Genomic DNA, 24641 nt, shown 5'->3' with positions numbered 1-24641 from the left:
CTTATCAGAACCGAAGTTTCAAATAAGGGAACTAACGTTATTAGCCAAGATGTTTCCAGATTGTGGCAAAATATTGATCGGGCCAGAAGGTCTGTACTTGCGCCATTGTCAAAGAATATGAAATTCAAAGTGCTTTACAAAATATAACCATTCAGAATGACGAAGGTGAAAATTTGCTCCTAGTCAATGTTCCCAGTTCTTTAAACACAGTGTGCTTTCCGACTGAGACAAATCTGCGATGTCTATAAGAATAAGGTGGAATTTATGTAGACGGTACTTTTGAATTTTGTTGTAGGGTAAACATTGGTAATTTCGTGGCAGTGATTATTTCTTGATACTTTTTCTTTGCTCTTTCTTGAACTAAACCAATGGTGTTACCACAGTCTACTATATACAGTCGCGAAGCTCAATATGTAGTAAAAATGCAAACATGGGTAGTTGCCCACCACTAGGATCGCTACTATCGCCTCATCACAGATCTGTCCTAGCAGACGACAAAATATGTTACACTTTCGTTGTCGGGTTCTTTTGGAAAAATTAACACCTTCCTTCCATTATTGAAATATTAAATGGATAAAGTTCATTTATTATTTTAATGAAGTATATTAAATTCCGCCATAAACTCGAAGATACCTGCAAGAAATAGGTTAATATTATTTTTGTTTGTGCAAAACGAACTGATATTTACATAATCGCTTCACTCATTCAAGATTATAGCGATAATGAACTATGAAACCAATAAATATTAATTTGCATTTCCCTTTACAACAAAAATATAATAACAATAATAATGGAAATATGAATTAATGGACGTAACTTACGTGTACCGGTACTTGTAGTGTAGGCTTACGTAGTTAACAAAGTAGGATGAGGTTAAGCAATAATAATCACACCAGAATTGGAAATAAAACGTGATCAATAAATTTTATTGTAACAGATTTACTTTTTCTACGTCTCTAGTAAAATAACAAATAAAAATAGCAACAAAATTAACAGCTATAATTAAAAACATATCCTATGAAAAGAAAGTAGGCCTAAGTTGTCTGAAAATGTACAATTATTCAAGGAATCAGCTGATACAGACGTAGAATTAATGCAAAGCTTTTGTCTCTCAGCTGCAGGTAATAACAGAACAGGTTTATTTGAAACATCAAATAAAGTTCGAACTGCATTCCAGATTAATTTACTTTTGTTTTCATTAATAAATTGTGTTTTTTCGAAATGAAGAGAGCAAAACTTTATATTATTATAAAGATATGCTTCATCCTTTGTCATTAGATCTTCCCTCCTGCTGTTTATTAACCACTTTTTGCATCTAGAAGTAAAATAAGAAATAGATGTTAGGATTTTTCTTCACGAGCATCAATGCGAAATACGCAACGACCTAGCACTCGATAGAAATACGACACAGTCGACTCTAAATCCAAAGTCGACAGTGGACAGTCTATTGTTTCTAGTTGCTAACCGCTTGGAGCGCTTTATAGCGAGATTTGCAAAAAATCACCTCAAGCTTCGCGACTGTATATAGTAGACTGTGGTGTTACGAGATTCAAATTTCCGCCAAGGGATTGCATATGTTGTCCAGTTTCCAGAAACATACAGCTACGCGTTGTGTGACTATTGTAGCTGCTTCAGTGAGCTTTTATGTTTGGAGAGAGCAAGTTGGCGTCGACTTCTCAGGCGTACATATTTTGTGAATGTTTGTAATTACCAGGGAAAGGGATTTGGAATATTATAACGAATGGTGAAATGTAGTATAGATATTCGCAGCTCAGTGACTGTCAAGCGAGCTGCATGGACGAGTACAGTCCACTTCATACAAATTTACACGCAATCTTCTGTAAACGTATTTCATAATAAATAAATGTTATAGTTTAATGACATATAGTGGCCTACATACATAATCTGCATTTCATTTTGAACTACATGTGTGTTTTTTTTTGGCAACGCACAAGACACCAATAAACAACATTACAAATATACATAATTAAATATCAATCTCTGTATCCTCGCATGGAAATATTGATGGCTGATAGACAGTTGTCTTCTGTATGGAACTCGCCTCTGAATTTGTATGTTTTTCTGTCAGGAGCGTGTTAAATTAAAACCTTTATTTACAATATCATGAAATATGATAATATGTATACAACGTGTACTACAGTATTTACAATATATGCAATATACTACAATATTTACAATATAGCCTAATACAGTATCTTTAAATGTTGAACAAAATGTAGAACCAAACGAAATGGCATTTTCAATTAATGCCAAGTTTTGTTGATGAAACAATTATTATTCCTGCTGTGCCTTGTTATAATAAACTGTAAATATCATTTTCAAATTTTCAAAATACAACTTTGCTCTACTGCAAGGAAGGAAATTTTTTAACATGGAAAAACTTCGCTCTACATCTGCAGAGACAATTGGAGAGTACTTTAAACAAGATACATCAATTAAATTCACATGTTTAATGACGTCATTGGGACACGTCTTTGTTAGTACATCTGAAATCCGACTAAGAATACTGTACCCATCATTTTTAATTAAAACTCTGTTCATTTTTTCACCAACACTTTTCTTACTTCACCTTCTACTGCACTCAGTTTATTTACAATAGTCCTCATAATATTTATTTGCTCAACTAGTTCTACTCCTGACTTTTCTAATCGAATAATGGCATCCGGTAAATATAAAAAATTTGACTTAATATCCGTGACTTCTTTCTCGATTGTTCTATCATTTAGCAGTTCCTGGCGTATTTGAATCGCAGCAACGTCATCGGGATCGAAAGACTGGACCACTTTCTTCACAGATTGGAGGTGATGTGCATAATAATTGCAAGCTTCTAACCATGACGCCCATCTCTTAAGAACTGGACATGGCGGAAGCGACAATTTAGGGAATTGTTTCTTGAATTTTGATACTCGATCTGGAGCTTTTACAAATATAGGCTAGTCTTTCAATTTTGTATTGCTAATTGGTTTCACTTTCGGCATTGTACCTGCACTTCACTACTCTGAACTGCAAACCTGCACGTTGACGTTCTTATGCGACAACTGTCCCGTTCACCTGTTGTTGACGTGCAGAGATCTGCGAGTATGTCATGGAGGGGAGGACTTGGTATAAAGGGTTGTAAACAAATGCCAATACTAGCTTTTACTGCTCCAAATTCCGTTCCCTAGTAATTACATTACAGAATTATTACTAAAGGGAAGCGTATGATATTTGGTACAAAGATTTATTGTATCTTCATGAAATTTTAGGAAATGTTTTTGGAGTTTTAGATACAGCTGTAGTCGCCATATAGGCTTAGTTTTACTTATAGAAATCTTAGCTGTTTGAGGCGAAATTTTGTTGAGCATTAAGCGTTACATTTTATACTTTTTAAAAATTATATTACAATACGAATTTTAGAAATCTGTAGATAAGATGTGATAACAAAAAAGAAAAGGGAGACGCAATGAATTCAGGGTAGCTTCTGTTTGATTTTTTATCATGCTAAATGCCAATGATAATTGCTAGATGACTTACTTGCAAGAATTGTGACAGAAGATGAAACATGGCTCCACCATTTTGGACTGGAGATAGAGGCAGACAATGGAGTGGCATCATGCAAATTCACCAAAGAAACAGAAAACCAAAAATACACTTTCGGCAGGAAAAGTTATGGCTTCTGTGTTTTTCGATTCAGAAGGACTCTTGCTTGTGGACATCATGCCACACGGAACCACCATTAATTCTGACGCGTATGTTGCAACTCTCAAGAAACTTCAAGATCGACTGAGTCGTGTTTGACGACATCGGGAGAAGCAGGATGTTCTGCTATTGCACGACAACGCACAGCCATATGTCAGTCACAAGACCACAGACCAGATCATAAAATCCGGATAGACAACACTGAAACACCGCCTTACAGTCCTGAACTGGCACAGTGCCATTGTCATCTCTTTGGTAAACTGAAGGATCCCTTCGCGGAACGAGGTTAGAAGATGACTCCCTTGTGTACGCTGCTAAAGAGTGACTCAGACGTGTTGGTCCAGACTTTTACCGTGCTGGTCTACAGGCCCTCGTTCCTAGGTTACGTAAGGCAGTTGAAAGGGACGGGGATTATGTGGAAAAGTGACATTTTGTTCCTAAAGGATGCATCTACATTCTATGAAAACAGCAAAGCTGTAGGATAGAAATATAATTTTTAAACAAATGTTATGCATTACTTTAGGAGTTACCCTAGTAATATAGGCTATAGTAAAGTCCGTAATAAAAGTGTTCACCCTTTCAGGGCAAAGAAGATCTCTTTTCAAATTTCAATTTTTACTTTGATTTCACTCTTATTATTATGTGTTGATATGTATTTCTATGTTTTCTTGCTATGAATATTAGACGGAATTACTATGTTTGAAGTCTTATAACAATAAATGAGAATTGCATTTGAATTTTTCCACAATTCTTCTACCTCTCACGAAATTATCAATGTAATATCACGAAATTACCAAGATTATCACGAAATTACCAAGATTATCACGAAATAACCAACCTTTTAGCTTAAGTTGTAAAAGTGGTTTTTGGCACTTGTTCAAGAATGTGTCAAATCTTTTATGTATCCAGATTTGTACAGCAAATTATCGTCTTTTAGATGAAAAAATCGGAATAAGGATATATTTACACATTTGCATTTTAAATTAATTTTCATGAAATTATCACGAAATTACCAATGTTTACCCTAAATTCTTTTACAAGTTTTTTACTGAACACGTTCATAGAAATGCCAGTATATTCCATTAGTATTCCGCCTATTGCCAAATAAAACATCAATCGCCTATGAGAACGTTTCCCAGGAATTAATCAGGATTTACGATAATATGAACTGTAAGTTTCAACCTGCACATGATTGAATTTAATATGTAACATAATGTTAACAGATTGACAATACAAAATAGATTGATTTAATACAATGTTACAAGATGTGCTAATATTAAATTCATAATACTAAATACAAATATTTACACACAGAATACTTAATAAATTTTATAGAATAAAGTGTTCGTCCAAAGGGCTGGATTCGGGAAGAGTACGTAAAACGCTCATTGCATTTCCCCGTTGAATAGCAATATTTAATCGTTGACACAAATAATTAGTGCAACGACGATCATCAGTAATGGAGATCAAAATTTGGCCGATTTGAGATACCAACATTATAGCGTCATGACTCCAAGGACCGAGGGTTTCCATAGCAAATGGGGTAAAGATATAACTGTCTAAAAGATGAGCAAATCTATTGACTTTTTCCTTCACGGCTAATTCTGCAGCAGATGCTGCGCGTCTGGAGATATTCGGCACGTGAGATGGAGCTAGAGTGTCAACGCAAGTGGAGTCCCAAATTAAAGATTTTCCTCTAGACCATGGAATTAAGGTGAGATCATCGGGCCGTTTACCATCCACGCGACTAATACCGGGTGGTTTCAAAAGAGACGGGATGCCACAAGAAGTCAGAGATCTTTTAATGTTATAATTGAGTGATGTATGTCTGGGAATGCGACCCTTGCTCCTCGCACAGCTGAGTGCAGAGTTTACAACCAAGGCGTAAAGCCACTGCGAAATTTCCGAATATCTGATAGTTACATAAGTTAATGAATAAATTTGAGAACACCGGGTCGGTACTAAAAATGTTCTAGTAACAGAACAGTTTTAACAGAGGCTAGATTAGATGACATTGGCACTATTCTACTACGTTCGCTATAAAAATCGAAAAAAAAAAATAGCTAAGCAGACTGGCGTGCCTGTACTCTTCCTTTAATTTTGTGATTGCATTAATATGTATTCAATCTTTTTTCTTGAGTTAATACGTGAATACGTATTTTCGTGTATGTGTTTTCATCCTGGTTGAGTGGAAGAGAAGCCTGATAGACCTAACTCTGCCAGGAAAAATAAAACTATTATTATTTGCAAGAAACGCAACACGTTAATTACATCTTCAACCTTATCGTTATACCACAGTGGATGCTCTAAAAAGTGATCCACGTTTGGGAGTGAATTATTGCAATTGGTGTTTAGACACTGTGGAAATAGGCGTAACTGATCCATAGCTTGTGTAGTTAAATTGCGACGTTGCGGTACTAATTCTGGCGGCCGCAATTGCAGTCCTCGCCGAGGAACGGCGCGCCGTACGTAAACCAAACCGATAACAACTCTTTAAAATTTGCATAACTTGCTTAGTTTATTCCTCTATTAATCCTGAGGTGTCAAACAGTAATTTCCAAAATACTTACACCTGACTGAACCTAAATCAGGACATTAGAGCAGGATGTGAATAAGTTCCTTGTTCTTGTCAGTGTCAGGATTTCTTACAGTGAATGTAATGTCTATAACATATATTCCGGACGTATTGCAGACGAGAGGATTTATTGTCCTTGCGGGCGGAATCGGTGATAGCGAGATGGTATTTGGTGATATGAGGCTGAGGATTCATTATGGCATTATCATATTAGCCTTATAGTTTGGGAAAATCTCTGAAAAAATCCAACCAAAAAACCAGCCAAGCGGAATTCCATTTTACGTACAAGCAGAACCTCACAGCTCAAGTCCAACTAGCTACCGTGGCTAGATTGTACATAATATGAGGGGTTCACAAGCAGAGTGGACCAAGTCCTTCTGGAATAATTTTGAGAAATTGAGTCTTAAAGTTCCTGGCTCATGCTTAGCAACCTTCACCTTCCATAGGAAATGCTTCCCTCTGTGGAGTAACAAATGAGTTATGAATTGGTTTATTATGGCAATGAATAAATCCAAGTTTTCTTCATCCGAGATTGTATTTATCTATTCACTGGTGGACTTGGTCCACTCTGGTTCTGAGCCCCTCATATATGAAAGTGTTATGTTTCTGAAAATAAATTAATGTCGGCCGTCATACATTTCAGAGGTCTACTAAGTCATCTGTTCCCTCGAAGGCCGTAGTTCAAAATTTCATATACATAAATTGTACTGATATATTCATGTATTAATGTCGAGAATTAGTAAGATTTATATTTTCTGTGAAATTTTATCTTTTATTTTATGGTCTACAGATTATATTATGTAGGCCCTAGCTGTTCTTTCTGTGAAACATTCAATGAAAAGCAATGAGATACAAATCCTGGGCGACAGTTTAGGTGTTCGACCAATCGATCCCCTTCAACTGATAAAAGGAAGGTGATGGTCTGTTTCAAAGCTTGCATTTCAGGAGTGAAGGTATTCGTGTGTACTGGATTGAATAGAAAGGCGATGGAGGAAGCACAACTCTCTTGCTTTATTGATCTAGAGACACTAGTAAGAGGTGTTGTGGTCAGCGCTACCCTTCGGCCGCCTCTTACTCTCTGTTAGATCTGATTTCAGTTTTATAAAAAGCTCAATGGTGACCGCACTCACTCTGGATGCCACGACGATATAATCCCCGCCTTAGCTTCAGATTCAACCTAGGGTCGTCCAGTAAAAAAAGGCTTAACAGTAACACCATAGAATGAAAATGTAAACATAAACTTAATTATAGTGACAGAATATAATGAAAAGATAAGCTTACCAAACGGATGATATGTCGTTTCACGGTTGCAGATTAAGACTTCTTTTTTCTGTACGAATCATGAGTTCTTCTTAAATCATGCTGATAGATTCAGTGGATTCTCTGCAAGAGAACATAATTACATATTAAAGTTTGCATAAAACAAATTATTTTGTTGTGTAAAAGATAATTATTTGGTTCCGTACAATGTTTGTCTGCTTGTCAAGTACGATAATGCTTGATTTTCTCAGGCTGCAAATATAAAAATCCACTCGTATTTCTGAAGTAGGACATATGCAAGGCGTAAATAACCCTCGTAGGCCTAATAGAAAGACAGACTTGAATTGTGCCATGGTCTCAAGATTCCCACATGTAAAGTGTGCAAAATGAAACATTTGACCCCAAATTCCTAAGGATTGTTGCTTACTCCCTTGCTTATACGACGCCACATCCGAATATTTGGACGTTGCCATCAACTTCAAGGAGGTCAATGGTTACTTATTTCATAGAACTTTCGTCATAATTTTGTAAGTAAAGGAATCCCGTGACACCTTAAGGCAGCGATGTCAAGGTCAAGAGCACGTAGAAGGTTCTGCGTGCGATCAAGCGCTCACTGGTCGCAATGAATCTGTTTTGCAGGAAAAGCACTGAATAAGGAGTGAGCAAAGTGAACTCCATTGGCCTATCACTGCAAAATGAATTAAACTATTTTTAAATAATAGATAACGTGTTACATTCATACAAGACAACAAAAAATTAGAACATGGTTTGTAGAGTGTACTCTCTAATAAATGCAATGAATTATAAAATAGTAGGCTACACTAAATAATAAACATAGCTTCTGCTTCACTTATATACTTTCAGATAATAGATATAATATAATTAATTTTAATATAATCATGTAATAATCCAACTAGTATAAAAACACTGTTTTCCTGTTTTAAACTTACCAATATAAAAGCGAAAAATATTACAGGACATTGTGCATACGGAAAAATGAAATAATAGGTCTACAACAAATAATAAACATAGTATATCTTCTTTATCTTAGCGGTTTTAGATAATGAGGCGTACGTAATTAATTGCAATGCAACTGTTACATATTTAATAATGTACTTATTATATGAACAGCACATTTCTAGAAACAAATTAAATTCCTGATTTCTCGTCTAGTACAGAAGTGTCTTTTTCTTGTTTTAGCCAACACCAACCTTCTTATGTCCGGCAAAATTATGTTGCCTGCAGCATGACGTACCATAGGTTAAAAATATAGACACTTAAAAGTCCACTGTTTCAAACTGAAGTAAAATAAACTTGTTCACCCCTGAAACAAGGAAAGTGTATTGCATTCGCATAGACGCATTTATCTGTCTCTTGTACGCTTCTCATAAATCGCAAGCACATTTGATATATGTTAATTGGAAGTAAAAAGGACGACAATAAAACAAGCACTAAGAGCCGCCGCGCGCCAGACTGCTCAGAATCCGTCCGCCTGTGTTTACGTATACAGAGTATGTCAAGTTAATTCGAGTTTCACCACCCACAGCAGCATAACCTTTCACGTAATGGAGGAGATATTATGGTTCATAGCCAGGGCATTGGCAAGACGATGAATCTTTCAAGCAGAGAACTCGAGCACACCTGGTACAATCGCGATATAAAACTGCAGCGTCCATGAACACATTACGCAAACATTGCTTATACTAGTTCTGTGAATTTAATAGTCCGCGTTTTGACACCGTGCACAAATATATCGGTTAAAAAAAAAGAGAGAAAATAAACATTATATCAAGTTTATGTAATTCCTTATCGTAGTGATGATGATTGCATTCGACACAGTACGTACAGTCACTACTTTGAATGACGGCATAAAAGTAATTGATTACAGGAATTCACTTCACTTCTTTAAAAAAAATCCACCTACCGAACTAAAAAAGACAACTCCAAACCCGTAAATGACGCTAACACACACTACTATATGCACTCCCTCGCAAACTTACATTACATACATACATACATACATAGGGAAATAGGTTACTTTCTTAAATAGGATACTTCTATACATATTATTTAAAATGATTAATAATCATATTGATTTTTTTAAATTTGTAAATAGAAAAACAGAATAGGCTCTAAAATAGTGTTGTACAATGTATTTAAAAGATTCAACAGCAGCATAGATGTTGACACGTTGTAAGTAGTAAATATAAGGAAAATAGGTTAAATTGTTAAATAGTATACTTCTAAACATAGTATTTAAAATGATTAACAATAGTATTGATTTTTTAAAAAGTGTAAATAGAAAAACAGAACAGCCTCTAAATTAATGTTGTACAATACAATTTATTTAAAAGATTAAACAGTAGCATAGATGTTGACACGTTGTGAATAGTAAATTTAAGGAAAATAGGTTAAATTGTTAAATAGTATACTTCTAAACATATAATTAAAAAGATTAACAATAGTATTGATGTTTTAAATTTGTAAACAGAAAAACAGAATACGCTCTAAAATAGTGTTGCACAATGTATTTAAAAGATTCAACAGTAGCATAGACGTTAACAGGTTGTAAATAGTAAATTTAGGGAAGGTAGAATAGGCTAGCAATAATATGTATACATTGTATTCGGAAGAGTTAGCAATATTGTAATGTGTAATCTATTAGCATGTAGTACTGCATTTTTGTAATGGAACATGCTTGGAAAGAAGGATAAAAAATACATACATACATACATACATACATACATACATACATACATACATACCTACCACACGTCCACACCTGTGGAGTAACGGTTAGCGCGTCTGGCCGCGAAACCAGGTGGCCCGGGTTCGATTCCCGGTCGGGGCAAGTTACCTGGTTGAGGTTTTTTCCGGGGTTTTCCCTCAACCCAATATGAACAAACGAATGGGTAATTTTCATAAGAATGGTTATAAGTTATTAGTGAAATTTTAACACAATAGGAGACGATACTAAGGCATATGTCTACTGAGCCGTCTTTTACGAAAACTTGAAGGACAAACACCTGGGCCGTATACATATTCAGAGCCTATAGGGAAGTAGTTACAGAATTGTGAGGAACGACCTATTGTAAAATTTCAACAAACTGCTTGAGAAATTCAAGACATTGATGTGGCAGATTTGAGAAATATTTGTTGGAAATATGCCAGGTTGTAACGAGTGGACGTTGCACATCACAAACAGCCAATAAGAATCCAGGAACATTATTACATGTACATTGGCTAACAATTGCAAGTAGGATCCTGTACATTTCTACAGAAAACCCAAGAGAAAATCTTAAAATTCCAGCAACATATGTAGGCTTTGGTTTTCAATTAAAACTAAACCCATCTGTGAGCATGGTGCTGGACAGCTTTATAAGATGATGGAGTTATCACGATTTATGAATGGCAATTTGAAACTCATTGTCAGGAAAGTGATTTCTAGAAATGCATTTTACGCTCATCTTGAACATCTCTTGCCGGCGATGTTGACTGACGAGAGGCCACATGCTAGGAAAATGGCAGTTAGAAGAATATTAGATGCCGTAGAAAAGGAAGAGGTATTTCTGATTCCATTCGGCGATTTCAGGTGCCTAACTTAATTTTGATGCAGATGATAATACTAATATGATTTTCTGGAATTGTGAAATTACCGAGCCACCGGCAATACAAAGTGTTAGCAGCGAGGACCTAGAAAAGATAGCTGAAGGAAAGTTGTATACGGTAGTATAATTTCATCATTTCCATGTCACACACAAGCAGTTGAAATAATGGTGAAGCTTGTAACAGATGCTTCAGCAAAAGTGCATGGGCAGAGAAACAGAGATTTACACATATGAAGCAGACTTAGTGCTAGGAAAGATCTCTTCATATGAAACAAAGAAATATTACTATTCTGGAAAGTAATTAGTACAGTGGTGAATAAAAACAATAAATGATAAAAAAAACATGTACAAAGAATGAGTGGGTGGGATAGAACTCGATTGACAGCCATCTCCTCGCGGTGGGTTTTGGATTGATATAGTCTGCAATATACAAGGTGAAAGGTAACCTTTTACAATCCTTCACACACGTAACAGATCATGTCATTTGAGAACGTTTTGTCAAATAATATTTCTTCATACGACCAATAGTTTTTGTAATATTTCGAGAAAACGAATGTTGCAACGTTGTAGACAGTAGCAGTGTTTACTTCGCAAGATCATTGCATCCCAGCATACTGAATGCCGCTCCAATCATCTACTTGGCAGAGGTTTTAAGAGTATGTACACACATACCGTTTTGTAAACAAAAGCACCTATTGGGAATGCAGTCAAATCAAAATGTATGTAATCGTAACATGTTAATTACATGAACTATGTTATTCGTTATCTATGATGAAACGTTCGTTATTGTATCGTTTCAGCACTAAATTTGGTACTAACCAACACGTACAGTAGTTTCCCTTACATTTTAAGGAAATTTCATCAATAATGCAGTAGAATGAAAAATAATGCATAAAACAAAATTAATCCTTTAAATACAGTGTTATTTCACATTGAGGATAACACAGTTGATGTCCCTCCAACTCAATTACAATACAATGTTTGGAAGAAATAAATAACTTTGAAACTAAATGAAAATGATACACATTAATGTGAGGTACACTGTTAAGTTTTGTACACCATTCTCTACAATGTCATTTAAAGATATTGTTCAAAGTGTCCACTACAACTTTCACACTCCTGATCCAATTATCTGTCATGGTATAAGCGAGCAGCTGCAGCGGCATTGTGACCAGTTTCGTCATAAATTAATAACATGTCCAGATACGATTAGAAAACTGTGGAATCTCGTTGTGTTTCAACTGCTTCGAACTGCACGTAGCCTGCAACTAATGACGAAGTGAATGTAAGCGTATCGTCCACTCCGTACACCTATCTCGCCACATGGTTTGCGTATGTAAGGAACAATGTTGCCAGCGTGTCATAGCCCTGTTCCCATGCAATATGTACACGACTATTAACGCGATTTATCGAAATTTGTGTTATTTTCCATGCAAATACTACTATAACATGGCCATACAAAGCTTACTCTATCATCCTACATGAGATAAAAATCCAATTTTGAGAAGTTTCATGAAAAACTTAATCATAATTTCAAGTTACAAAAGGACATTTTTTTTTCGAAAACCGCCCTTCTGGGAACAAAATATTATTAGACGTTCTTGTTTGTCATAATTCGAGATATCATATCCCAGAAGGATTGTAAAAGGTTACCTTCCACCTTGCATATTATTTATTGGACAAATATTAAATGTTTTCAAAGTCTGTATGACATAATTCTGCCTTATAATAAATTTAAAGAGTATTTTCAATAGAAACTTACAGTCTACATCAAGCGAAGAGCTGTAAATAAACTAGGCACAATTTACTATAAAATGTGAAAATCAGTAAAGAAATAACAAGAAATAAGCCAGGTGAAAATTTATTATTATTGTAGGGGGCTAAACTTTTGCGTCCTAGCCGTTTTTGAAATTCGCAAAAAAAAATGTTTATCTCTTTTTCGATACATTTTAATATGCAATGATCTATACCGGATCTAGCTCTCGTGAAATCCAATCAATCAATCAATCAATCAATCAAATCAGTACCATGGACTGTGAGCATTTCCTTGGTAAAAGCGACGGGCACGTAGGATTGACATAGCTACTGCCATTAATGCCGGTTTTCTGTGAAGGTGAGAGCCTTAACCTCCCATAACTTTGTAGACCGATTTGGCCTGTAATGGGGTGACTTTATAATATAATTAGAGAACACAAAGACAATCCTTCGCTATAAGATGGCATTCTAATTTTTCTCACAGTTGAAATCATGCTCTTGGGTAGAAAAAAAGAAGTAGGCCTAGTTCAACAAAGAGGTTTCTTTCTTTCTAGAAACTTCACGAGACAGACCTGTTTATACCTAACAAAGAAAAGAATAATTTTTATACAATCCAGCTGTATCAGCATATGTTGCTGCTGATGATGATTATGATGATGATAGTGGTGCGTTGTAAAAGTTAATCGTTTGGACTATGAAGAAACTGTGTAATAGCGATAAGATAAATGGAGATTCCACAGAAAATCCAACAAAACACGAATCAATTTCGATTTGCAAGGATATGAACCCAGGTCTCTAGCATGTACATCCAACACTCTATTCGGTCAGAAAACTGTGTACCAATGAATGCACGCATTTACTGAACAATCTAAAGGTCGTGTTAGCAGATAATTACAACAATTTGTATAAATGACTATCGGCTATAAAAAAAAGAAAACAAGGTGGTACTGGCATAAAGCACACACTTTAATTTTTCAGCTGCAGTCCGAATGCGTGGCGCTAATGTGGTTCTGTTGTTTCTACTCGGTAGCTGCTTTAATAACACAAGATCTAAAAAAAATAAAAAAAGGTTTCTGCTATTCTCTCTTTGCTACAGTCCTGTTTTATAAAGTAAACGCTGGCATTTAATGTAACCCTTTAATTAAAATGTACAATGTAACATCAAGGTGCAATTAGCAATTCTGAGTTAATTCTTATTTAAAATCTAGCAGCGTAGTAGTGTCAACAGCGCAATAGTAAGCTACAAGCTCACTCTTACATAGGGGCTGTTTTGCTCTCTGCTCTCCATAAAAATGAAAACAGCGTACAAACGATTAATGCAAGAGTACAATTATGCCAGAGATATGCAAATACGTGAAGAGAGAGGCAGCTGAAAAACGGATATGGCATTCAAATTAATTAGGAAAATAAGGAACTGACTACAGTTCGGCTCTTTCAAATTACTTAAACGAATAAAAGCAGAATTTATTCATAATTCCACATTAAAGGATTCAGTAGCCGTTATTTTATACGGCTGAATGCTTGGCTGCTTCTGGAAAAGCAGTTTGAGGCAGTAATAATTACAAACGCCCGCCCACGCCATAAAAATAGGCTAGAACGCAGACATTTCCAAGCCATGTTTAAGTAGGTCGGCCATGGTGTACGTACGCAGCTATTAAAGCGAAGATTTGATTCCACGTTCTTGGGTTGCAATCATGCATTCTTCGTCTGTTGCCACATGTGGAGATCCGACGTGCCCATATCACAGGACTCCATCACAAGTTTTTCTGCCGTGTACAGGCCCTATTAGTATAAGTTGTAAAAAATTCAACAACGCAATGTAGAACAGAATAAATTAAAGAAATGTGACATGTGCAGGTAAAAAGGTATCCCTTCAGACGCCGTGAAGGCACACAGGGATGAGGCATGGAGGTGGAGCGCCGTGCTTTAATGACTTCAGCAACCGAAAAAGGTAGTGTAGTGGGTAACATACTCCGATCGCCTCTTAACCACGAAGAAGCCTAGTACTAAACAATTTGGCGACGTGATTCCTGCGAGGGATGCATGGACCTTGCGGGGTAGAAAGAGAGGGTAAGGTAGTAACTCAGCGTCTCTGAAGGAGCAGGTAGATGGAGTGGTGTCATTGGCCGGCTGAAACAAACAAGGCTCAGTCATTGGCTGACCGGTTCCGTGTCGGGAGTGGGTACTAAGAGTAGGGGAAAGCCCACATTCCTTCCTCGGATCATCTCCTGAGATGCGAACAGTACTCAATTTGATAGGAGGCTGAATGGATCCCGGACAATTTTGGAAGTTCTGGCAACAAGAAAAATCTCGCCACCACTAGGGATTGAATTCAGGACCTTTCACACCGCAGCCAATTGCTCCACCAGCTGAACTTGCCCGCCGTCCGAAAGAACAGAAGGAAAGGAAAAAAACGAAACGGAACGGAAAAAATAGATACACAGTGCGAGTGTACTATGCACGTACCTTGTAAGGAACAGGTTTAAAGCCGCTCAAAAGGTACCGTCAAGATTGTTGTCCCACAGTTTGCATGGATGTTTGTTCGTTACGTAGTGGCCCTTGTTGTGCCAGCCTGGTGTCCCGCTTACTATGTCACGGGAATCGAAGAGAGTGTACGATAGTTTGAGATTGGAATCTCAACCATTAATGGAAATAAGATCATAAAGCTGCTGTCGCAGCTCGAAGAATACATGAAGTCGACTGTGAAAGTGTCGTTAGTGAGTGTGTAGCACAGTGATGGTTCCAGTGTTCCAATAATGGAGAAGGGAACATTAAATATTTACATGACCTGAAATCCTAAAGTATGAAATATTGAGAATATATGCAGAGACTTGAGAGAAAATCCACAAAAAAACTTCGTGCTTCAAAAGATACAATACATAGACATATTAAGACTGTTAGCATGGCACACTCGCTGTTGAATAAGTCATGTTATGTGTCTGGTGGAATCTTGAATGTGCGATTATACACTGCAAGTTTGTTCCAAACGGATATGCAGTCGATGCGGATCTTTGTTCTCAAACAGCTAGAACGAGTCCATGAAGTTTTGAGAGAGATATATCCGGCATCAGTTAATCGAAGAATTCTCTTCCAACAAAACAATGCGAAACACTATATTGCTCGAACCATTGAACACTTCCAGGAACTGGGAGCAATCGAATCCGGCATATAGTTCTTATCTTGAACCTTCAGATTGCCATCTGTTGCGATCCACGACCCACTTCCTGGGTGGAAGAAATTTCCAAACTTAGAAGCCTTTGAAATGGATATCATCGAATTCTTCGCATCGAAAGCCAGAAATTGGTAGGTACCATCGCTGGATAACAAACCTCGATGAAAGGTGGCACAAGACCATAGAATCTAATGGCCTTTTCCATGAAGATAAAAACTTGTCAGAACATACTTCAGCTAAAATTTGGTCCAAAACGAACATTACTTATAAAACAGTATCAGTATACAGATCTATGCATAATAACTGAATGCATGCGCAACGGTCAATGCGCTGCTTCTGCAATGAATGAAGTTCAAGAAGCGTGCAATATGTATGTGAAGAAATATTTAATTCATTATTTTGTACTTTGATATCGATGCTAACTCCACGTATTCCTATGGTCACCTACGCCTCAGAATGTTCGCTTTAAGGAGCCCCATATATCTGGTATCTTTAGAGATGATATGACACATAGTTCGCGGTAGGACTAACTGAACAATTTTGAATGGTGAAAGAAGAAATGTTCCAAGCATACACTACCGGTCAAAAGTTTTCGATGAGCTATGAAAACAACTATACACTTTATTTCAATGTACAAACACGTCGGAAAAACTAAATAGACCAACAAAATAAATATTTTCTCTCTTTAGCATTATGATATGATAGAATATTCAAAACAAAATCCCTGTTTCAACCACAAATCCATAGTTGTGATAGGTGACCGAAAACTTCTGACCGGTAGTGTATCTACTCCAATACTCTGTCCTCTATAAATTCGGTTTAAAATCGTTCGTGTTTGAATGAGAATCTGCAATGTGGTTGTCATACAACCAACTTAAAACAGCGTAAGAAGGATGTAGAAATCAAGCATGAAATGGTCTTAGTGCGCAGAAACTAGAAAGAATATTTCTCAGAGACAAGGAAAGGTGCAAAGATGAGAACCTACGTGTATGCTAGTTCCACGGCCAGGGAAAGAGAAAAGTGTCACGTATGAAAATTGTAGAATTACGTGTTTCCGCAGTTCACACAAAATATAACATTCATGCCCCAAGAAACATGCTCGTAACTTCCACATAGTGTATGTGTATGGTGGTGCATCTTAAAGTCTTTGTTATATTTTTATTTTAGTGAAAGCTTAGCAATTTCTAAATGTATTTAAGGGAACACTTATGTGAGTTTTAAAACTTCTACAATTTTCATCCAAAATTTATGAATTTTAAACTACATAAACATGTGTACAATAGTAGATAACATCTGTACAAAATTTTACGCCATTAATAATTTTTTAATTATATTTTATAATGATGTCAGTAAAAGGGCTCCTTGCGACAAAGTTTTCAAAATTTTTAGTTCATAGAAATCGGCTACCAGACGACTGGAAATCGGCTATCACAGTCCCCTATACAAAACAGAAGACAAAACAAATGCGAACAGTTAGTCTACAGACTTGTCAGCATCACATCAGTTCACATCAGTTGTAATATACTATCTTCAGTAATACGTATTTACGGTATATTAGATTTACGAAAACATTGTTTCAGTACCTGTAAGGCTAATAAATAAATAATTTAGTAGTAATTAAGACGCGAGTATGTTTATGAAACGAGCGCAAGCGAGTTTCATATTTTTCATACGAGCGTCTTAATTACCATTATAGTCAAGTTTCATACGACTTTTCATAATTTTCATACGAGCGTCTTAATTACCATTTTAGTCAAGTTTCATACGACTTTTTTATGCTCGACCATATTTCTAACTTGAAATTATTCATAAGTATTCATGTTATTCTTATCTGACTGAGGAGCGGAACTGACCTTGTGCAATACCTCGTAAATTGTGAGATATGCGCAGACGTTAAAGTATTGATTTTTTCCGAGAAACAAATGTCGACATTGACCTTGACATTGAAAAACGAGATGACAAATTGAATTTATTTGAATATTATTTACAATTAACGCTAATTATTATAGTAACAGATCTTTGAATATTTTGAAAATTTGTAATATACTATCTTCAGTAATACGTATTTACGGTATATTAGATTTACGAAAACATTGTTTCAGTACCTGTAAGGCTATTAAATAAATAGGCCTATCTGAAAATTTCACTTTTCTGTAAACAAAAGTTGAGAAAATATTCCTTTTGAATAAAAAAACAAACTTGTGAAAAATGTGCATTACAATTAAAACTTACATTCTTATAATGCACTTATACTTCTCAGACAAATCTAAAAATTCACATGGATACAGTTTTAATAAGTTATCGTCCCTTTATCCATTGGATCAGTGCTGGCCATCTCTGTATGTAGCTGCATAATGTACTACCTCTTTCGTCTGTCTCTTTCCTTTCCGCTGTAAAGCGCTCAGGCTCTCCTGAGCTCTAAAGCACGCGCTGGCGCCTATGGGCATCAATTGACATGACTACGGTAAACTAACACTGAAAAACGCTAGATGTAGCGGGAAAACTGCTGAATTGGCAACACTGATTGTGCTATTATTATTGAAAAACTGTCTTTTTTTCCGTTGGAAGACCGTTGGTTAAATCTGAACTATTTGTTGCCATGTTATTCATAACCTTTTCATTGTGCGTTTAAGTTCATGCATTTTTTAAAGAGTGAATAAAATTAAAAAAAAAAAATATATATATATATATATAATTAACAGCAATAGCTTAAAAACCGCCCCCTCAAATCTGCCGTCCTAGGCAGCTGCCTAGAATGCCTAGGCCTAAATACGCCCCTGGGTAGATCTTGCAAGCTTTATCACATCATTCACTCACTGCTTTCAGATAGCAGTTCGTTAAGGTCCACGACCTCTCAGCACATTTTTATGGAAACTGAGTATACTTCAGATGTCTCTTCAGAATTTCGTGCTATTCGAGAGCAAGTACAAATATTTGTTTTTAAAGCACAACGAGCCACCTTGAACCTTGGCATTACGCAATACAGCAAGTCAAGCGTGCCTCTGGTACCACAGAGTATTTCAACGAGACAGTGAGCTAGCCCATACAAGCGTATTTACAATTGTTAAAACAGTTCATATCTTTTATTTGCCAAACGGTCCGAAATCAGTTACGGGACCCCTCACTTGTACTCTCTGAGTTCGGAGCCAGTTGGGAGTCCGTCAGTTACCTGCGCACAGTGGTGGATAGCAGAATGTCCGACTCAACCAATTCCAGACAGCTTACAAAGCAGGAGAAAGTGTACAAATAGTTCCGATATCAGTGGAAGGAAAAGTACTAGTTTATAAGGCAGAATGGTAATTCATTAGGACAATAAGTCTTCTATGCCTGATATTATTTTCAAGTACTGTATCATGGTTAGTAATAATAGTCGACATTATGGCAGATACCATAAATCTGAATATGTGCATATTCTTCCAAACGAAAGGCGTGATTTTCTTCAGGATAAACAACGATAGGTTTGCTGTTGTGTAATGTTTTATTATTATTATTATTATTATTATTATTATTATTATTATTATTATTATTATTATTAAATTTGAGATTTATCCTTCGAAAAGGTGGAAAAATGCAAATGTCTTGGAGCATCATTAACAAATATAAATGACACTCGGGAACAAATTAAACGCAGAATAAATGTGGGAAATGCCTGTTATTATTCGGTTGAGAAGCTTTTGTCATTTAATTTGCTGTTAGTTAGAATTTATAAAACAGTTATATTACCGGTTGTTCTGTATGGCTGTGAAACTTGGACTCTCACTTTGAGAGAGGAACAGAGATTAAGGGTGTTTGAGAATACGGTTCTTAGGAAAATATTTGGGGCTAAGAGGGATGAAGTTACAGACGAATGGAGAAAGTTACACAACGCAGAACTCCACGCATTGTATTCTTCACCTGACATAATTAGGAACATTAAATCCAGACGTTTGAGATGGGCAGGGCATGTAGCACGTATATGCGAATCCAGAAATCCATATGGAGTGTTAGTTGGGGGGGCCGGGGGGAAAAAGACCTTTGGGGAGGCCGAGACGTGGATGGGAAGATAATATTAAAATGGATTTGAGGGAGGTGGGATATGATGGTAGACTGGATTAATCTTGCTCAGGACAGGGATCAATGGCGGTCTTATGTGAGGGCGGCAATGAACCTCCGGGTTCCTTAAAAGCCGGTAAGTAAGTAAGTAAGTTAGTATGTATTATTATTATTATTATTATTATTATTATTATTATTATTATTACTATTTACTGGTCTCACATCTTCCATCGGGTCAAAAACCCTAATAGAACTGATATTTAACCCTTGTGATCAATTTCGGTGAAGTCCTGAGGGCGTAATTAGTCAAATCAACTTACCTCACTCCCAAGCTGGGGCCCCTGGGATCTTTTAAGATGCAAAAGAGAGAGTGTTGTGAGGGAAGCAATCTTTTCCAAGAAAACTACAAATATGAGTCTTTCCACGGTAAAATATTTCGAACGTAAACTATCCCTCCATTCGGATATTCGGGAGGGGGATGCTGGGGAAGGACACATTACGAAGCAACCAAGAGAGAGAAGAAAAGAAGACTGAGGATCGGAATGTGGAATCTAAGGACTCTTCTGCAAGCAGGTAAGTTGGAAAACTTGAAGGAAGAAATGAGAAAAAACAGAGTGGATGTAAATAATTTTGAGGGGAAAATTGTTCCGGGGCCGGGTATCGAACGCGGGACCTTTGGTTAAACGTACCAACGCTCTACCAACTGAGCTACCCGGGAACTCTACCCGACACCGATCCAACTTTTCCCTCTATATCCACAGATCTCAAAGTGGGCTGACAGCCGTCAAGCAACCAACATTGGGTGCACACTAACTCTGTGTGACTTAAATTGTGGTTTTCTGTTAACGAACAGTGACGTGTATTATGCAAATCAAGCTTTCAGGTAAAGTTGATTTGAATAATTTGATATCCGGCCCCGGAACAATTTTTCCCTCAAAATTATTCAAATCAACTTTACAAGGAGTTATACCTGAAATCTTCATTTTCACAGAGTGGATGTGATGGGAATATCACAAGTGAGGTGGGAAAATAGTGATGAATTGATGAGAGATGAATTTAGGTTGTTTTATTCAAATGGTGAGAGCAAAGGAAGTCATGGTGTTAGTGTATTACTGGGACCACTGTGTGAAAGAAAAAGTGATATCAGTGCGTTATGTAGATGACCAGACGATAATGGTGATACTACCAAGGAAGAAAATGGACATAGTGCTACTGCAAGTTTATATGCCACATAGTAGATTAGCAGACGAGGAAGTGGACGAAAGCTATGACAAGATAGAAGATAGTAGAAAAGGAGAAGAAAGGGGCATGGGTAATCCTAATGGGCGACTGAAGCGCAGTTGTAGGAGAAGGACAAGATGGAAGGACAGTTGGAAACTATGGATTGGACAGAGGAGAATCTTGGTGAATTTCTGTAAAAGAAATGCTATGACTACTGGAAATACATTTTTCCAACAATGTAAACAAAGAAGACACACATTGACATGCCCAAGGGACGAAAGCAGATATCAGATAAGACTATATACTGGTACAGGAAAGATTTTGAAATTACTAATGCAAAGACTCTACCAGTAGGAGATATTAACCCAGATCATGTACTGCTGATAGGCGAAGTAGATATTCGTCTGAAGAAGGAAGACAGGTGTCGAAGAAATGGAACATGGAACAACTGAAGAACGAAGAGGAAAGAAAAAAAAGAAGAAAGAACATATGAAGCAAATTTTCAAGATAAAGCCACTACATTAGAATCCACACCTGAGAATAGTAATGAGTAGTGGACTCATTTGAAAAGCTGTATACACACAACAGCAGAAGAAACATTACGATACCGAGAAGGTGTGAGAATTAAGAAACTTTGGGACACAGGGAAAATGTTGGAGAAGATAGAGAAACTGATAAGACGAAGGAAAATTGGATGAAAGAGAAATGTAAAGAAGTAGAGAATCTAGAAAGAAAAGAAAGATATGATTTAATGTACCGCAAAGTTATGTTTGGACTTCACAAATAAGAAAAGCAAAGCCATGTGGTTGATAGAGGACGAAATCGGAAACGAAATAACAGACAGACCAGGAATACTGAACAGATAGACAAAATATGTAGAAGAGTTATATGAGACAGGGAATCGTCCAGTCCAGAGGATTTAGCTATAGAACACGAAGCACCCATATCATAAGACGAAAAAGGATTTTCTATTTTAAATCAAGAAGTTCAACTAGCGCTTAGGGAATGGGGAAACAACAGGAATTGATGGAATCCCCAATGAACTAGTGAAATGTTTGGGTAAAGACAAGAAGCAAATTCTATCATTATGCAACGAAATATATGAGAAAGACGAATGGTCTGAAGATTTTACGGAGAAAGTGTTACTTCCAACACCGAAGAAAGATTATGCCAAGAAATGTAACAAGTTCAGGACTATCAACCTGATATCACACTCGGCGAAGATTCTCTTGCGAATACTGAATCGACGATTATATTCTAAGATGGAAGAACAGTTGGAAGAAAAGCAGTTTGGCTTCAGAAAGGGAAAAGGTACGAGAGATGCAATAAAATTAGACTGCTACAAACAATCGGCGAAAGATAACTAGAGAAGAATAGAGAAGTAGAATTTGTGGATTTAGAAAAGACTTTTGACAGAGTGGATTGGAATGAACTGATGGTGTGGATTTGGACGAGAGAAGGATGTTCAGTAATCTTTATATGAAACAACGAGTGAAAGCCATGACAGCAAAAGAAATGTCAGAAGGAAGCGAAATAGAAAGAGGAGTACGTCAAGAATGTCCTTTATCACCAACCCTGTTTAACATCTACTTGGAAGATTTAGTGAAGAACAATTTTCAGAACATGGGAGGAGTGATAATAGGAAGAAGAAGAATAAAATGCATAATATTTGCTAATTATTTAGCGTTGTTAGCAGAAGAGGAGATCATACTAAGGGATATTCTACTGGAACTACATGACAGCTGTGAGCAGTATGGGATGAAGATAAATAATTCAAATAAGACAAAGACCATGGTCATAGGAAGAAAAATAAAAAAGGTAAACTTGGGAATTCTAAATGAGACAGTAGAGCAAGTGGACAACTTCAAATACTTCGGGTACACCATAAACAGTAACATGAGCTGCTGCCTGGATTTAAAAGGAGGATAACAATGGCCAAGGAAGCTTTTAATAGATAGAGGAGCATCTTCTGCGAACCTCTGGAGAAATTACTAAGGAAGAGGCTAGAGAAGTGCTTTGTGTGGAGTATGGCACTGTATGTGACAGAAACATGGACATTACGACGAATTAAAGAGAAGCGAATAGAAACATTTGAAATTTGGATATTCAGAAGAATGGAACGTGTGAAGTGACTGACAGATTAAATGAAATTATGTTGGAAAGAGTGGGTGAAAAAGAATGATCACTGACTGATAAGAAACTGCCTACTGAAGGATGCACTGGAAGGAATGGTGAAAGGGAGAAGAGTTCGGTACAAAAGAAATAAGATGATAGATAACATTAAGATCATATGCGGAGACAAAGAGAAAGCCAGAAAAAAAGAAAAGATTGGAACGAGATGGGTTTGCAGTGAAAGGCCTACCCTTTGGCAGAACACTATGAATGAATGAGATGACGTCCAGGCACAAGCTATGTATGAAGTAGCAATAAGGATTACAAAGGCATGGAAAACATATAAGGAAGGTGAGTTTTTCAGAGAACTGTTGACTGCAGTAAGTAGATTTAATCATAGCATTCTCTGTCCAAAATAATTAGCCTACCTTCATTTGAGCAATTAAGTTATATCCCGCAGAGTTGAAGATATGGTCCAAGATTTCAAAAGTCAACTATAAGAGCAAGCTAATGAGTTCATAACTTATTCGATCGCCCATAATGAAAGTACCCATATCGATGATATTGTCCAATTAGCCATCTTTATTCGGGGAGTTAACGGAAACCTTGATGTTACAGAAGAAAACTTTTTGACATTATACTTTTGAGAGGCTATACTTGTGTAATTTACTAGCAATTATAATGATTAAACATTAAATTAATATGACGAGTATTTTATTGAGTATTTGAGGGGAGAGAATAAGTGAGAGTTACGCGTACGTACAGAAGTAATATTGAGTAATATGGCACTGCTATATTCACTTGATTTCTTTATTCTCCCTCCCAGCACATCGTAACTGGACTCCCCTAAACAAAGACCGACTCCGTACGTCGGTTTATTTTTATTTTTATTTTACTTGGTTATTTAACGACGCTGTATCAACTACTAGGTAGCGTCGATGAGTTTGGTGATAGCGAGATGGTATTTGGCGAGATGAGATCGAGGATTCGCCACAGATTACCTGGCATTCACCTACGTCGGTTCATGTCAGTTGCCAAATCCTGGTTAAGTCTTCGTATATGCAACGGGTAATAAATAATATACCGCTATATGGAAACCGTATCCGTGATTTTGAATCTCACCTACGGCAAAAATGTTTCTCTATTAACGTTATAGGTTCGTCAGGTCGTATGATTTTTTTTTTCATGGTGATTTGATTGTGAAGAT

At 36.6% G+C, this 24641-nt stretch overlaps 1 protein-coding gene across 5 annotated transcripts in view; it reads right to left on the bottom strand.

Annotated features, from left to right (window-relative positions):
- Tpst (tyrosylprotein sulfotransferase) overlaps nt 1-24641 on the bottom strand; it is a 1264187-nt gene that overhangs the window by 250203 nt on the left and 989343 nt on the right. For all 5 annotated transcript variants that reach the window (XM_069813113.1, XM_069813114.1, XM_069813112.1 and 2 more), the window contains one exon: nt 7556-7657. The gene's annotated coding sequence lies outside the window, so the exon portion shown is untranslated. The remainder of the gene's footprint in view (nt 1-7555; nt 7658-24641) is intronic.

This window comes from Periplaneta americana, chromosome 16, assembly GCF_040183065.1.
Source record: "Periplaneta americana isolate PAMFEO1 chromosome 16, P.americana_PAMFEO1_priV1, whole genome shotgun sequence".
Classification (NCBI taxonomy): Eukaryota; Metazoa; Arthropoda; class Insecta; order Blattodea; family Blattidae; genus Periplaneta; species Periplaneta americana.
This window is presented reverse-complemented; position numbering and strand designations above follow the sequence as displayed.